The 14,017-nt window shown below is 47.2% G+C and overlaps 1 protein-coding gene across 10 annotated transcripts in view; it reads right to left on the reverse strand.

Annotated features, from left to right (window-relative positions):
• Window positions 1–14,017, reverse strand: part of CAMTA1 (calmodulin binding transcription activator 1) — a 325,997-nt gene that overhangs the window by 215,182 nt on the left and 96,798 nt on the right. The window lies entirely within an intron of this gene.

Consider the following 14,017-nt stretch of genomic DNA (forward strand, 5'->3'; position numbering starts at 1 on the left):
GGGGGAAGGAGGGGCAAGGACAGGAAGAGTAATTGCAGAGCAGAAAGCCTTTTGTCTTAACTATTGATGAGATCGGAGATGCTTCCCTCCCTCTCCCTGTTATTTACCACCACGGCTCTCACATCAATTGCCACAACAGCATAAGAGCTACTTTTGCCCAAATTGTTCCTGCTACAGCCGGGAAGGAGATACTAAATTCAATTTTTGGACTTATTTTCAAAGTGAACAATCATACCCCGCAGCTGACGGGTCTCAGGACCTGCTGGTTGCTTGGGGCTACCTGGGGCTCCTGAGGATGCTCACCCCCAGCTCAGGACCAGTCCAGGCCACCGGATAAACTGGAGTTTCTCGCAGTAACACGGGGAGAGGCGGTAACAGAGCGCTCGTACCAGCAGGAATCAGAGGGGCTTTCCAGGGAAGATTTTCCAGAAATGTAATTTTGGATTTGGCACCCAATTCAGCTGCACACACCTACCTCTGCCTCCAAGTCCCGTTCTGAGGGGGGGTTGTTTCTTTTCTATAAAGTCCCTTACTTGGATAATAAGAATCTAAACCAACTCATCTTATCATGAACACAAGCCAGATGGAAGGAGGGAGTAAACAGAAAACAAGTTAAGATTAGGATATTTTGGTCAACTGATGCTGCCTCTCCACTGTGCTCATAAATTAAAGTCTTTGGCCTAAACAACCACGATGTTCCCCTGATCACGCTACCGCAATATTAATAAAGCTCTTCATTGCAACTAGTTCCCTCTAAATCGTCACATCAAGGTTTGGTAAATGTCAGATGTATCATTTAATAAAAACTATGTTTTACTGCCTAGGGAGCTCAGGTTGCTGAAAGGGAATTGCAAAATTGCAAAGCCAAAAGCGACTCTTTTTCCAGGACAACGGAGTAATATCAACCAGAACCCTTCCTCGAGAAGGTCCATGGCTCTCAAATTAATTTTTTATTTTATCATCTTGGATTTATTTCAGTTCCCTGCCAAGGCGGCTATTTAAGGCAGCTCAGTTCTTTACAATAAAAACACAAAATTAGGTGTGAAGCTGCTCCCGGGGGCCCTACCAAAGCCAGAGGCGTCAGCAGCCTCAGAGCTTGCCATCGGCCCAGAAAGCGCTTGTAACTGCACCGTGGCAGCGAGATGACCGCTCTTCCAGTGAGCCGCAGGTCGCAGAAGCCGGGGGAAGGCTGCCTCGGCTCAGCTGGTGAAATCCTCGCCCGGCTGTTCCTAACACGAGGGTCAGGGGCAGCTGCCCCTCGCTCCGTGCTGCCTGCGTACGCCATCCCCCGGAGCTGGAGGGCGACAACTGGAAAAACAATAAGCAGAAGGGTACAGCACACCGGACGCTTTCTGTGCCGTACTGGTGCACAAGCAGCAGCCGCCCCCAGCCCGAAGGTGAAGAAGCCCTCTCCATCCCTCCCTGCCGCACGCTGCACTGAGGAACGGCTCTTGCTAACCGTCTGGATTATGCCATTTTTTATCCTGCGGAATTATTAGCTTTATTTTCTCTGGCTATGAAGTTATCATGGAGTCGAGCGACAGCAAAAGGGGACTACCTTCCATCTTCTGAATCTATGCATGATAATAATGAGAAATTAACTTCCACTCTCCCAAAGGAGCAACCTACTGATGCAGAAACTGGCTGGGAAAAGCTGGAGTCTTGGAGGAAGCCCTGGAAAGAGAGACAGAGCCTTGTAATAAATCACTGCATGGAATCATTGTTTCCCAATGAACACAAAGAGGATGAAGTCCTTGAATTTGCCTTCATCCTGAGAACCCTAACTCCTCCCCCAGGTGTAAACCAAGCCAGCACAAGCACGAGGACACCCTTCTCCAAGGAGCTGCCTTGCTGGAAACCAAAGCCACGCAAGAGCTTGCAGAGTGCACCGTGTTTGCATCCCAGAGTACAGCAGGACCGACTGATGACGTTGTGGTCCAACACGCTGACATCGCTCATACCCGCGTACCAGCGAATCCAAGCAAGCACTGAAGCAGGAGTCATGGTTAACCATGCTTGCTTTCTTCAATGGTTTTGTGTTAGTTCCTAAAAGAGGAGTGCGATCGTTCTCCTGCTCAGCATGTCCAGAGTAGCTTCCCAGATCTGAGGTAAAACAACATGCAAGTCATGACACGTCACGCAACATGACACTACTATGTCATGAAACATCACTCAACATGATGCTACTATGTCAGTTGCCGGTGCTCTTACATACTGCAAGATAGTTCTACTTTTCTAGCCTCCAAACTTGCAAAACACACGTCCTCCTCTTGCTGCGTGTTGTCTCCTGTTCCTGACAAGGAAGCGAAATCCTATCGACATGATTGTAACGAAGAATCCTGTTCTACAAAGAAGTCGAGGCAGCCCTCCCTCATCACACACCTGAGCGGAGAAGTAGGGAAGTTCACAAAGCAGAGAGACGGGTCAAAGCCCACTGGTGGGCTCCACCGACCATGATGCACGCCCTTACGGCTCCACCAAGAAGATAGCTGCAATACAAGCATGGGGCAAGGTGGAAGGGGAAGGTGGCTCCAGAATGGGTTATCATCATAAGAAATATTCTGCAAATAACGGAATAAAAACATGCCTCAAAATATTCTTCTCAAAAGTCAATTAAACTAAGGAGAGAGGACTGAGAATACGATACTAACAGGAAGTCACGTACCTCTTTGAAAACACCAAGAAAAATTGCGTGTGGCCAACACGGGGCACTTTAAAGTAACACAGAGCATACATAATAACATCTGAAAAGACTGACACAGGCCCATAATTCCCTCATCTGATACTCGGACAATTTGCTTAAAAGCATCATCTATTCAGTTTATGTCACCGACTCGCTTTGCTTCACTGGAAATTGTGTTTGGCCGGTTCCCGGCCATCGCTGACAGCGTCAGTCTCTTCTGGATCTCATCCGGCAGCAGAGACCCATCGCCTACGACATCCCCCCTTCCCTGCCCGTTTGTCCGAAGCGGGACGGAGCTTACAGCGTCAGGAGAGAAAACCCACGCCGAAGCGCTGGCTGGATCTGGGGATGGGGAGAAGCCCCAGCAGCGAGTGCTCCCAGGCACCTCCCACCCAAGCTAACACCTCGCCACGCAGCAGCCCAGCGCAGGCACAGTTTTATCCTGTAGAGCTCTGCTCCATCTGGGTCTACCAAACATTCCAGGGGATGGAGTTCAAGCAACCATCTATTAATTTCACCTTCTCTTTTTTTTTGCGCTGTGTGCAGCTTTAAAGCCTTTGCATTGCAGCTCTCACTTGCGGGGCAAGGAGGGATGCACGGGGACTGTCGGTCGGGATTGCTCCTGACTGACATCAAGATTTCAGAAATACCTCATCTCTTATTTCTTGTTTCTACAGAAGAAAAAAAATCTGATGACAGAAGTTATTTCTCCCCCGAGGAGCACTGCTCTCTAAGTCTTCATTTACCTTGACATTTCCCCTCCGCTGTACCAGCGGCTTATCAGAAGATTAAAGCCCAAATGGAAAACCGAAGGAGGAATCTCAAGCAGCCACAGACTGGGACGTCTCACCCCCACGTTTCAGAGCGAGCCTGTCCTTGGCCAAGCAGACACCCAGGCACTCGGTGGCGGTTTAGGAGGCCACCAAGATTCACTTGTCAGCATTAGGAAGGGGTCACCCGAAGGCGAGGCACCGCCGCAACACCTCGGTTAGACCGCCGTGCATCACCGCACCACCCCAGTGACAGATCTGAAGGGTGCTGCAATAGGTACCTATAGCGCTCTTCCATACAGACGGAGTGTGTTAAAATAATATTTACACAGGCAAATGTTTTCAGACTTTGGGGAACTTGACCATCACAGCTGTATCACTGGCAGATCACACATGAATTGGTTTTATAAACCTTTTTTTCCCCTCTTCTCCCAAATAAACACTTGGCTTTTACCCTCAGGCAATGACGCGCACCCACCCTGGAAGAAAAGAAATCCCAGCGTATGTTCAGCCTTTCTCAGCAGGACCGCAAACAAAAGAAAAGCCCCTCACAAGAACTTCATAGAGATGTTCAGACTTCACCGTGTCTGCTGAGGACCCAGCAACGTGTCACCTTGCAAGGAGAGGCCGCTTTAAAAGTCCCCGTCATCCTCAGTTAAAGTTGAGATTATGAAGGAATTACAGATTACATGTTTGAAATTTACCTGATCTTTGAACTCTGCAGAAGTGAAATAAAGACTTCAGAAGACGTCTTCCCATTCACGTAGGAAGAGAGATAAATCACAAGAAAACATAAATACACTGGATTTTTTTTGTCTCTAGAATTAAATGTCATTTGCATTTAAGATGAAAGTGAAGGGATTTTGTATCTACAATATTGTCCTGGTTTCAGCTGGGATAGAGTTAATTTTCTTTCTAGTAGCTGATATAGTGCTATGTTTTGGGTTCAGTATGAGAAGAATGTGGATAACACACTGATGTTTTCAGTTGTTGCTGAGTAGTGTTTAGACTACGTCAAGGATTTTTCAGCTTCTCATGCCCAGCCAGCAAGAAGGCTGGAGGGGCACAAGGAGTTGGGAGGGGACGCAGCCAGGGCAGCTGACCCAAACTGGCCAAAGGGCTATTCCATGCCATGTGACATCATTCCCAGTATATAAACTGGGTGGAGTTGCCCTGGGGAGGGGGATCACTGCTCAGGAACTAACTGGGCATCGGTCAGCAAGGGGTGAGCAATTGCATTGTGCATCACTTGTTTTGTATATTCCAATCCTTTTTTTATTATTATTATTATTGTCATTTTATTATCATTATTATTATCATCATTATTAGTTTCTTCCTTTCTGTTCTGTTAAACTGTTCTTTTCTCAACCCACGAGTATTAGGTTTTTTCCCGATTCTCTCAGCCATCCCACTTGGGGGGCGGGGGTAGTGAGTGAGTGGCTGTGTGGTGCTTAGTGACCAGCTGGGGTTAAACCACGACAAATATTTAAGAAGTTAAAGTCTAAAATAACAGACTTGGCAATTTTATACAGAGTTGTAGTTAACGCAATGGCTAATCCCATCAAGGGGACATTAACTGTTGTCTAGATGCTCCTTTCCATAGCAGCAGTAGGCCATAAAACTTAATCCTTACGTCCTCTTTCCAGCTTGTAGCCTCCGTGTTCATCGATAAAAGTAATGCTATTCATTAAGTATGGGAGTAATTACCTACGGCTCCAACAAACAGGACTGAACAAGGATGTGCCAGTACAAAGCTGGCTTTCAGGACAATTCTGAAGACTGGAATACAAGCTATGAAGCACTGTAAAAGTGCTGGGCATTTTTTTAGTGTGTGCAGGGACACCCGTTGACAAATCTTACCCCAGAACCAGTTCCTTGGGGCTATTTAAGGAGCGATCAGGATGCCAGTGCCACAAAAATGCATCCTCCAGATACTTCTGTTTGCACGGTACATTGCTATAGAGATTAACCCAAGTAACATCTGGCGCTCTACTAACTTAGGCAGGACCAAAGTCTGTGCTAAACCGTCTTCCCAACAGTGACAACTCTGCGGCACAATGCAACCAGGTGCAAAGCATGGTGGCTTCAGCCACGGGCGGTGGCACAGCAGACCCTTGCCCGTGCCCCCCGCCGAAGTCCTCCACAGGCTGCAGAGACGGAGGGTGATGGGGCAGCTATGGGGCAGGCATCTCCATTTAACAACAACTCCGACTAGTACCACTTGTCCTGTGCAAAGACCCATTTTTATGAATGCGCTGGAAAAGCCTGTACGTTTTGGCTCTCCGTTACTTGTTCTTGACACAACCAGAAAATAGGAAACAGTGATAATAGCACTAATAATAGTAATACAACTAATAATAGGATTTGACTTCTCAGTAAACATTTACTCTGCTGTCGTCTACACTCAATGGTATCGCGTTTTGTTGCCAAAGAGTGAACTCCACGAAAGATTCATCCAGCATCTTTGGGTATCACGGTTACTCAGTCTGATTAATTCAACCATTAACAACTCTCTTACTTTTAGAGCCAATAAAAAAATCAGAGAAAAAAAAATCTGTATCGTCAGTGCTTTTGACACAAGAGATGACCATCTTCCCCCTATCCCTGCTTCGGTTTCTGGAATCCTCATCGCTGCGTCTCCCTCCACAGCACCATCTGGGTGTTGTCCTTCCCTGATTTACACCTGAGGGCACATCAGTCAGAAACTGTGGTCTTGTGAAAGAACCAACAGCGAAACTCTGAGTCAGAGCGGGGGGTTTTTTTGCAGGAAATAATTTCTGTGCACCATTATGACTTTGAGCACCCCTAAATACTGAATATTAAAAAGCTCCCAAAGGAGGGAAAGGAAAAGTCAGGCAGCTCCACTGCCAGACCTCGCACTGGCAAAGCCACAAAGCATCCCGGATCACCCTGACTTGTTCCTACACCTCCATTTATCAGATCTGCTTCTTGACTCAAGCATCTGTATCTCAAGACCATAAACTTTATCTACAAGAAGAAAATAAACATCTGCTGAAGAAATGTTTCATTACCGAGGTCGGAGGAATTTCCACGGAGTTTATAGGTTACGCATTATTTTAAATCACTTTTGTGCACCGGGTAGCTTGATGTACTTTACTGGTATAAATATATGCCATATTGATTTGGGAGCACGGGTCTATGCCTTTGAAATTAGTTCTTCAGCAGAGAAACCTCATTCCAACTCCTTGATGCCAGGGAGTAACTCCCCTGAACTTCAGAGGGGGCTGGAGTCCAAGTGGAGCCTTTGGCCCCGAGCACTCCCTGGGCAAATTCGGATGCTGTTAGGAACTGCCTGGGGGCAGCTACCCCTGTCCCTCTATTCTTGGGATAATGCAGCAGGAAAGAGTGATTTGACCAAGGGCAAAAGAAAAACTAAACCCAACCCTTCTTATTTTGGGGGCAGAGCAGGGTAAGAAAACACAAGACAAAACCCCACCAAGGTCCTAGAGCTGGAAATTCAGGTCTGGAGATGTGCTTATCGCAAAATAATCTGTAAGGGAAATGATCCATAAGCAGACATTCAGCCAGTGGATGGCTTCTTATGCTCTCTGATCACCAAGAGAATATAAACTTTCCTGATGCGTCACTTTAATACACTTACGGGCAGGATCACGCCTGGTATTTTTTGTTGAGGCTGGGATGCCAGCTTTAACTCACGTGCACGAGCTCTTCTCTTTCCAGCAGCGTAGTAAGTCAGAACTTGGTTTAGCACCTCGTCCTGCGCTGTCCCAAAGCTGTATATTCAGTTCAAGCACCTAACAATAGTATTCCCAACATTTTTGCTGGATAACATGGTAATTCTTGTGTTGATGGTTCTGAACTCTATACCAGATTTGAAAGAGAAATTAGAAACAATCTTTATGAACTCCTCAGTATGCCGAGCAATTGAAACCTCCTCATAACGATATAGGACCAAAGCTAGAATATTAAAATTGTCATTAAGTGGAATGCACACGAAATGCTAAAAAGTCTTTTGGCAAATTATTTCTTGATATAATGACATGCTATAGAGCTAAATCTTAGTACAAGGCATGAAAAAAGACAGTTAAATCAACTTTGTTCATTTAAATATAATTTTAAAAGAACTGGCGTTCGTCTCTTTATTGCTCAAGGATCTTTATCAATTTCTTTAGCCCTCATTTATTTCTCTTCCTTACTCCCACGGGGATACCGTTTGATTTATTGGGAATTAGTTCTTACAACTCATGAATGCTTTAAACTGTTTTCAGATTAATCATCCCAATGCCTGTTAGTGTACCAAGGAGAGCCCCCGTTCGATCTATAGGTTCACATATACGTGAAGGGCTCCCAGCCCGCTGCGTGCCGGCAGCCGTTTTGCGTTATCGATTGCTCTCTCCATGGAAACAAGTCGTTAGGGCAAGGACCTGGGGCTCCAATTAACTTTTAAAAACCTTCTTTTGAGATGGCCTCGTTCTGCAGGCGTTACTGAAGGCAGAAATCAGCTCTAAAGCAAGGTCATTTCCCAGCACAGCGGTGACACCCGCACCCGCAAAGGCTGCCGTATTCATATGGGGGAGGGAGACAATGCGAAAAAAAATTCTGTTTATTTAGTTAACTAACTTCCAGTTCAACCTCCCTGCTCATTGCAGCCATCGGCTTGAGGCTTAACAAGGTCTTCCCCAACCAAGCAGGGCCGTACCTCAGTTTTATCCCAATTACTGTATTCCAGGGGGAGCTGCCAGGATGCCATCGATGCCCATTGCCTTGGCCTCTGACAGCCGCTGCCTCCCCCCGCACAGCGGCTGGCAGGAGCGGTGTGGGGTTTGCTGGGGATGGGGAAAGCCTCGGAGGGGATGGGAGGCGAGAGGAGCTCTGTGCCACGCTCGGAAAGTGCCAAGAGGAAGGAAAAAGGTTGCCGGTTCTCCCTCCGCTAGCGGCGCGGAGCTTGGCTCATGACTTGAGACACTAGAAAAATCCGTAAATATTTGAAAATTGAGTACTAACTCATTAATTATAAATTTTAATTGAGAACCACTTCAAAACGGAATTGCAGTTCGACAGTCAACGAACTTCCAACACCGCAGCCAGCAAACGGCTGGCAGAACAGCGACGGCAGACCTCAGCGTCCTCCGGGCATCCGGAGGGACCTCACGTGTGTGGCAGCACCAAGACTAACCAAGGAGCCGAGGGAGCTGGGGCTGGCCAGGCTCCGGCCAGAAAAGCCGGCGACGCTCTGATGGGAGGGAGTAAACTCCCAAACTTTGCTCCAGCGCAGGATGAGGACTGATGCCTATAGACAACATACGGGGGAGGGCAGTGGGGACTTTGGGAAAGACGCTAAGCGTATTAAACATATAAGGAACTGTTCGTTTGCTCTCTCCTGTGGTTGTGAAGCCTTACGAATTGGCACCTACCAGCTGTCAGAGCAAACACAAGCCCTGGAAATGAACCTGAAGGAGCGGCGCAAACCCTGGGCACTGCTGGGTATTGAGCATCCTCCAGCAAAGGCAACGCCACGGAGAAGCACCGTGTCCCGCGCGCGCTGCCGCAAACCCGCACGGCAGCTGTCCAAACAAGGCACGGAGACGTTTGGCCTGACGGCGTTGGAGAAAGAGGAGGAAGAAGCCACCGAGGCGTCCTCTCCCCGGCAGCAACGACGCGGTTCCTCCGTTACACCGCGGCAGCGACGATGCGGCTCGTCCGTTACGCCGCGGCAGCAGGGCGCGATGCCTCGGTCCTCGCAGCCCGGATCACACGCGGCCGCCCCGGCGTCCCCCCTGCCCTGGCACACAGCTCCCTCCCAGCGCCCGGGAGGGATCGGGGGTTTATTTTCTTCTTCTTGGTGTGCTCGCAAAGGATGTGCGAGGGAGTGGGAGGAATCTTCCCGCAGAGCCCCGGGGAATACTCTTTCAGAGCAGGGCTTTGCACAGCACTTAAGCTCCGGTCTGGGAGCGGCGTCAAGATGTAAATGCAGAAATTCATCTCCCATCAGCAAAGCAAGGCACAGCAGAAGATGTGCAGAGCACTAGGGGAAAGGGCTGGTATAGGAGACACCGTGCTGCTCATCAACCACCATCGGCTCTCTCTTTCCAGGCAAAAGTATTTTATGCAGTATCGCAATCTAATTAAAAAGATGTCGATTTACCCCTGGACTCAGTTGACTGCTGCTTAATAGTAATTACATGCGTAAATCTGGATATACCTGGAAGCTGGAGGCGCTCAAACTGTCAAATAAGCTGGGCTGATGGGGCTGGCTGTTTTCAGTCCTCAGCCAGGACCATCGGCTGTGTGCAGGGCCGAAGCTTAGGACTGAGCCAAGCCAACAGTTGAGGCTAGTTTTAAGAAGATGGGGCAACGCAAGCTACCCTGGCCTCGCCCGGGAAAAGTGAGCGCTCCCTCTCCTCCCCAGGAGGGCAGAGCTCGGCTGCATCCACCTTCCAAGCGGATTTACGAGCGGTGACACCGACTGAGCCTGAACGTGACCTTCGGCGCATGAGCTCTCTTCGGCACTTCGCTAATCGCCCGCTGCATTCGAGGCACGTGCTTAAACACCCCGCGGCAACCTGTTTTAAGCCCCTCCTCCCTTTCAAATTAACCTCAGAAATATAATCTATTTATTTATATCAATTTAGTCCCATCAATTAATGATGACAAGGCAATTAACTAGAATGCCAGACAGTAAAAAATAACCACATAATGCCTTCTTTAGAGGAAATCTATTATGTAATCCCAATCGGTCTTCATTAACACAAAGTATTCCAGTAAAAGGTAGTAATCTAGTTATGGTCTCTGAAATATGAAGATCCGCAAAGTAATTTTTCAGAATTAAGGGTAAAGTATTTTTAGCAAATGGAAAGGAAACATTTTTGCATTTTTCCTGCAAAGCTTTGCAAAAAACAAGAGAGTGCCATAACATAACGTACCAGTACCGAGCAGATTGTGCGATATCACAAAAGAGGCATTAAATTAGCCATTATCACTACAACGAGACGCAAGGCAGCTTCCTAAGCATCTCCTTCCCCCATGCTATTTGGTTTCTGGATCAAGCCAAGAGCAAGACAGCGTCAATTTTCTCCATCCCTCGTCCAACACTCACTGTGCAAAGATACAGCACCAGGAAAACGGATCTCAAACTGCTAACCGAGGTGGTCCTCAAACGCCCTGATAATCAGTTTTTGGGCCGAAAGTGTTCGAATCAGTGTTGCACAATTTTATTCAAATGACAACTTAATACACTGCTCCTCCTCACCAACAGCTCTCCTTCACGCGGGGCTCACGGCCATCACATCGGAAGGATGCCACGATACGACCTGACCCTGACTCCTTTCCTACGCTGCCGGCTTGAAGAACTGGGCAAATGACTTGTGCGCAGAAAAAAGATTACTTATTCGCTCCAATATTTAATGTGACATACTTCAGAATTAATACATCGACTATTTTAATGATACTAATCTAATTTATCAATTTTATATATTAAAGATCCGATTATTAGAAAAACTAGATTAAAAGCTTACATGAATCCACAGTTCTTAAAGCTTACGCAGAACACCCAGTTTCACATGGAAACACACGTTTTCCAATTTTAAGCCTCATTCGCCTTCAAACTTATTAATAAACTAGTAGACGATAAGAGAGAATTAAACCCAAATATAGAAAATCCTACAAACAAATATAAAGGTAGTCAACCACTTCTCCAAAATATGCCAAAGCTGTTAAGCACTCTCGACTTAAAATTTATAATGAAGCAGCTTAAAAAATCCCAAATTCCTATAGGAATGTGTTTACAATACAAACTCAATTATTGTCTTATTCTGATCCTTATCTTTTCCATACCCTCTCAGCTCATCCTACTTTTGAATTTAATTACATTACAGTATTTTTAGTTCAGATGAAATTACACATTTTCAGATTAATTTAGCCTGAACTAACTTTTGATAACAGAAAATCCTTCCTTCTATCATGCCCTAATTAGAGACCATCTAAGTTAGCATGAATCACTTTTGAACCTCATGTCACACCCCCCAGCAAAGCCACACTCGTCGTCTCCAAACCCAGCACGGTGTGCCGGGCGTCGAAGGGTAAATGTTTGCCCAGTTTCCTTTAATGAAAACCCTCTTGTTTCGCTCTTTCCTCTCTTATTTTCTGAGCCCAGGCCGACAGGAGAGTCAGGCAGTGACTGTTCCCTACACCCTGGCACCCGAAATGCTCTAAGAAAGGCACAACCTTTTCTGTTTGTTTAAAAAAGCACTAAAAAAAAAAAAAAAAAAAGAAAAAGAAAGCCTTATATATGTTTACATACACAAGATTTCCAGAAATAATTTTAAAATTTAATTACAATTTCATTCCAGCTATTTACTTGGAAAAAAAAAAAAACCCAAACAATCCTCTCATGAATACTTTCTTAAACTGAATTGGTGTAATCCAGAATATTTTCACTTAAAAAGCATACATTTTATCACTTGATCGGGTTCTTTGCCGTCTTTGCAGCTGAGGTATTTTGCTATCATTTTAGCTTAGAGGAGATGAGTCCGTGTGCCCACTGTTTTCATAATCTATACAACTGTCTGACAGAAGACGGAGACGGACAATCCAGATACACTCAGAAGCGTTCCAGGGACTGGCACTCGTCCCCTGCGGTTTATATAAAATCCTTCTATGGCATTTCCACCTGGTTAATTCCAGGTTTGATGATAACAACCGGGTTTTTCCCTGCAGTTCAGGAAACCCTTTACAGCAGCCGTGCTTTCGGAACGTAACGACTCCCCTCCTCAATCCACCCGGGATGCCGGTGGAGCGGACGGGACGATGCTCGCCAGCTTCAGCCGTGCCGTCCCGGCGCCGGCGCGGCTTCGGGCTCCCAGGGAGAGCAGACGCCCGTCCTGAGGGAAACGGACAGCGCTCTGCTTTGGGACGTCCAGTCGCTCCTGTCGTACCCTAAACACTCTGGGGTTGCAGCTCTCGAAGGAGAATACGGCTTTATGGGGATCTGTCATCTCTACCGACTTAAAGAGCGATCCAGGCATTTCACGTTTCCCTAAGTTCACTTCGGACCACCGCGCTTACAAGGGAAACAAGATTTATTTTAGTGACTCAGAGGGCCGTGTTCTTGTAACGATAATCGGGTCTGCAATTAAAGGAGAGGGGCGAGACAAGCATACGGGCTTAAAACACGCCCGACGCCGAGCTCCCCTCCCACCCAGCCGTTTGAAGCCCCTCTCCGCTCAGCAGGACCCCACCGGGACGTGAAGCTTTCCCTGTCGGATGCCTCGCGGTTCCCATGGGATCGCCCGGCGCGGCACAGTCCACCCGTGCAGGGAAACCCAGCCTCTCCCAGGGCTCCCACGTTGGCTTTAATCCAACCACAGACGCCACAGTTTTCCCCTCACCTGCCTCCTGCAAGTTGTTATCTGACGCAACTGTCAAATCCTAAACGAATTTAAAATCTGCTTTCTTAACGTGCCAAGCTTAGAGACTCAATCTAATTATTGTAACTGAGTTATAAGCTGTAATTGTGCTAGTGCTGTGCAAGATTTTCACTCTCTAAACCTTAACCAAACTATGATTAATATCAGCGAGAAACTAAGATTAAACATTAGCTTCCATATGAACTATAGAATCTGAAGGAAAAAAACCAGCCCCTACTTATTTTATCTTTTGTATACATTACTGATAGTGCACCAACATCCTTTAAATGGGCAGAAACCCCTTTCTAACAGATGCCCACTTCAGCACATTACCAGCACAACTGCGAGACCGTGCCTGCTTATCAGCTGGTTTGGTTGGTTTTCTAACTGCTGAGATGAGCAGCATTAAATACTTGAAGAATCTCCCGGTTTAAGGACACAACCATCACCGTGATCCCCCCCTGTTCACACCCTTGGGATGCTGTCCCAGGCTGAAGCATGGGGCAAAGCCTGGGCTTCTCAGTGCAGTCCTATATGGCAAATAACCCAACACATTTTTCCAACCTGGAACACGGAAATCCTGGGAATGAACTGCATGAATCCCGAGCCTGCATTACTGAAGGCACTCCATGTGTTTTCCGTCTCTCCCGAAGGCTGTTGCCTGAGCAATATGGGAATTTCTCCCACGCCTTCATAAATATAGAGTATTTCCATGAAAGGTCCATGTTTTTACATTCCAAATGCAGCAGAGACTGAAAAGCTCAAGATATTCCTTGAGCATCCATCCCAAGAGCCACAACGGGCAGCACTGATAAACTGCTCCGGCCGAACGCTCCTGCAGTCACCCACGCCTGGGCATCTGCCGCCGGTGCTGCCGCAGCCCGGGCATCCCGACGCCGGCACCCGAGGCTGGCAGGGACCGGCGTCCAGATGCCACACGGTACCCGAAATGGCTCCAACACGGTGCGGGCTTTCTGCCCGCCATCGCCATGGTCTCTTACCCAGCGTTCGCCTATCCCGAGGTCAGAGCTAATTACCCACTCTAATTTCCCCCCTTCTGATGGAATCATAACACTATTAAGATCCAATACATTTATTATGAGGACTCTCAGCCAGAGAGTATTAAAACTTGTGAAAGTGACTTTGCAAATTACCAGCCAGTCACCGAGCTAACGAAG

The sequence above is a fragment of the Aquila chrysaetos genome, chromosome 6, assembly GCF_900496995.4.
Source record: "Aquila chrysaetos chrysaetos chromosome 6, bAquChr1.4, whole genome shotgun sequence".
Taxonomy (NCBI): domain Eukaryota; kingdom Metazoa; phylum Chordata; class Aves; order Accipitriformes; family Accipitridae; genus Aquila; species Aquila chrysaetos.